Source organism: Pteropus vampyrus, unplaced genomic scaffold (genome assembly GCF_000151845.1).
Source record: "Pteropus vampyrus isolate Shadow unplaced genomic scaffold, Pvam_2.0 Scaffold33, whole genome shotgun sequence".
In the NCBI taxonomy this organism is placed as follows: domain Eukaryota; kingdom Metazoa; phylum Chordata; class Mammalia; order Chiroptera; family Pteropodidae; genus Pteropus; species Pteropus vampyrus.
Window position 1 is genome coordinate 10,073,930 of NW_011888814.1, and position 3,952 is coordinate 10,077,881.

The 3,952-nt window shown below is 39.5% G+C and overlaps 1 pseudogene; it reads right to left on the bottom strand.

Annotated features, from left to right (window-relative positions):
* Positions 1 to 303: 303 nt before the first annotated feature.
* Positions 304 to 422, bottom strand: LOC111738027 (annotated as a pseudogene).
* Positions 423 to 3,952: the final 3,530 nt, after the last annotated feature.

Sequence of the window (3,952 nt, forward strand, 5' to 3'; positions counted from 1 at the left end):
CACGTCGAATCATATTTCGAATACTGCTTACTACATTAAGCTTAGGAACTCTGTTCCATGTTTGGTTTGTGTAGACCCTAACATAAAAATTATAACCTCTATTTTATAATCTCTATTTTTCTCTCTTTGGCAATAATACCTTTAGAAATTCTGCAGGTTCAAGGTCACTTAATAAAAACAAAGTTTTATCAAGAAAATGCATTTTATTTATTTAGTTAGTTAGTTAGGTGAGGCAACCCTTGGTTGACCTCACAGATTGCAAAGACCTTGTCAGTTTACAATCCCTTATTTTTTTATTTTTTACACCTACAGCATCTGGTCTTCCTAGGTGGTCTCCCATCCAAGAACTAATCAGGCCCGACCCTGCTCAGCTTCCGAGATCAGATGGGATCGGACTTGTTCAGGGTGGCATGGCCGTAAACAAGATAATGCATTTTAAATGAATGCTTTTTATCGTCATCATGACATATAAGACCTCTCACCACGATTTCACTTTTGTCGGTGGCCATTCGCTTACTATATACAGTACAATAAGTTTCAGACTATATACTAAATAAACTCAAGCCGATAAAAAGATAGTACCCTGAGATTTAAAATGAGGAATGAATTTAAAGGTAATCATTACTAAAAAAAAAAAAAAGGGGGGGATAATACCAGGTCAGCACAGAGAACAGAGATTGAAATGACTTCATGAAGACCAATACTCCTAAAAATCTGCTTCAAATTCTGCTAAGAGGAAAATGGAATAGCCTTTCCTTTTAAACATTTTCTAACTATTATTTCCCAGTCTTGGAAAAAAGGTAACGTGTCCTGCTGGGCAAAGCCGTCACATTTCAAGGTACAGTGAGAAAACGGCCTGCGTGAAGGAGCTTTCCTGAGTCACCCAGGACCACCGACCGAAGCAGGGAACGGTGTCAACGTTTCGTAACCCACTGTCCCTCAGAATGAAGTGTTCGAAAAGCAGCAAACTTTGTGTCCAAGAGAGTGCCATAAACACCCACACACATAGCATGGAAAAAGCGGTGTCATTTCAAAATCCATGCTTAACCACGTTCTTAGTTTCGGAATACTCTGAATTCTATGATTTCCACTTAAAAATTACTATTGAATAAAACTGTAGGAGCACTCCAGTTGCACTTAGATGATTTTTAAATAGTCAACCTCTTTCCAGGAATGAAGCATGGTTAAGAGAAATAATGTCATGCAGTCGCCCTCAAACACCTGGCACGTTCCCAAAGTCTGTCTATGTTCGTGGTTTAGGACTGGAGCTACTTCTCCCTTGGGAATGATGCTGTTAATGACAGAATCCAGGTCATTCCACAAAAACTTACTTCACGCACAATGTACCTGTAATACTATGTATCTGAAATAACATGTCTTTTATAACTGTGTCGCAATACTGGTAATTATGTAAGAAATAAAATAAATGACCTACGAATAATTCTTATTTTTCTGTATGTAGAGCATGTGAGAAGGTTTAATCAGAAGAGGATGAACCAGACTGACTCTTAAGAGATTTGAAAGTTGATGACACTGGTTATTATGCCTTATTTTACCTCCAAATATACTTGTGTTCTCTTCTCTTGATGATTATATCCCTACTCTTGAGTTTATCAGCTATGACTAGGGCCACTGGGGGGCTCTCCAGAATTGAACGAAGAGGGAAGAAAGAAAAATAAGTTAAGAGAGAGAGAAATTTAGACGAAATAGGATGCAGAAGAATGTATGAAATTAACAGAGACTATCATCTGAAAAGGGAGCAGGAAAAGAAGATGGGGCAATACTTCGAGTTCCAAATTAGACAGAAACGGTGTTGGATCAGACGCACTGACCGCCTGAGCCCAGGCAGCGTGGCTGCTGGGGCAGCAGAGGCGCTGGGAGGCTGACCGAGGCGATGTGCAATGGTCATGTGCATGACAGAATGTGTGCAAAGCAAGGGTTTATCATCTGGGAAGGCCTTGTGTGGACCACATTGTAAGAATCTGGTGGTCATTCAAAGAAGAAGTTATTTGCTCTGGCTGTTGACTCAGCCGATGAGAATAGAGAGTCAGGGTTCGGCGTGGGGTAATGGGTGGTGTGTGTTCAGCCTCCGGTCACAGAGCATGAACAGTTCTAAGCAGTAAGCTCCCGAACAAACGGCACTGTCCAAAGTAGGGACAAACCAATGCCTACAGACAGCTCAGGATAAAGCAACAGCTCTCCAGAGCTCTGTTCTAACAATAGATCACTTTCTGCATGACATTCTTAACTCCTTATTGAACTGGGGAGCAGTGGGGTGCAGAAGAAATTAGGTATCATGATCTGAAAAACCTGTTACTATGATCATACTTAACCTTAAAACGTTTACTGAAAATTATTATTAAACCCTATGTTATAGTGATAGGAGTTTTATCCATTTTTAATGTTCCAATGAACCTGAAGTGCAGTGATCGTTAAAGGCCTTTTAAATGACAACACAAACTGTGGCCTTACTAAACAGATTGGTGACATTTAAGTGTGTGTGTGTGTGTGTGTGTGTGTGTGTGTGTGTTTAAAGCTGGTGAATTCCAGTTCCGCTATCAAAGGAAATTAGCAAAGAGAATGGAAAGGAAGGGAATATTGGTTATAATCCAAGGCATCTTCCTTTTCTTTTGGACGAGAGTTAAAGTGCTCTATTGCAGTATTTTTCAAACTATAGAGTCATCCATGAGTGGATTTAATGCACTGCAAGCAGCATTTTTACAAAACTAAAACAGAATGGAACAGAAAAATAGGAGTTCATCATACTTGGTGTAACTATTGTTTCATAAAATTGTTGCATTTATGCGTGTGTGTTGCATGTACTTTTTCAGGGTGTAAAACATAACTCTTTCTGTAAGGAAAATTGTTTATTAGGAAAGAAGATTCAAGGTCATGCTTGAAGTGAGGTGGGAAGATCACACGTGGATTTGATTTAGTCAGTGCTCTGCCGACACGACCTTATCTTGGAAACTAACCCATAAAGATGCATTAACATAACTAATCGACAATTCTAAAGACACCGTGCAAGTCGTTATTCACTCATTCACCCAGGTTAGTGTCTATTCTCCCTACAAGGGAATTATAGAGAAAGGATGAAATTTTTAAAAAATTAAATAAGGTCATATATTATAATAATAACTAAGACATAGAGTTGCATATAGTGTGCCTGATAGTGTTCTAAGCCCTTTACATGTCATTAACTCATTTGATCCTCTCAATAACCCCATAAAGGTAAATACTAATATTACCTGTTTTACAAATGAAGAATCTAACAAATGAAGTAAGTGGTTTAAGAGGCAGAGTCAGTATCTGAACCCAGGGAGTCTAAATCCAGAGCCTTCCTTCTTATTGCATAGTATCCTTAACGGTTACCACCACCATCATCCATAACTGAGAGCAAGGCCGTGATGCTGGAGAGAAGGGAGGAAATACACGCCTGGCAACTGGAACTCGACAGGCAAACTGATGCTGTTCACACCACGAGGCTCTGCTGCCTATCCTCACGTTTCCTGCTCTTAAATGACAAGCCGCAGTCTGCACCAGAGACAGGTAGCCTCCCTTGTACTCTGATGCCCCAGGCACACTCTGAACACGCTTCTCAGCAAATTGGTTCAAACTTCATCTCCTTCTTCCCTCCCCGGAAAACGTGTAGATATTCAGATAACAGATAATGCAACTGAGTGAGTCCCTGCTTTTCTGTAACAAACCTAACTCTTATTTACTTAGTGTATTGTATTATGTTATGTTATGTTATGTTATGTTATTTATTTATTTATTCTGTCTAATAGGCGAACGGGCAGAGATGATGTGGAATTACATACAATGGAATATTACTGAGCAATAAATGAAATCCTGCCATTTGCAACAACATGAGTGGGCCTAGAGGGTATTATGCCAAGTGAAGTAAGTCAGAGAAAGACAAATAGCACATGATTTCATTTATACGTAAAAC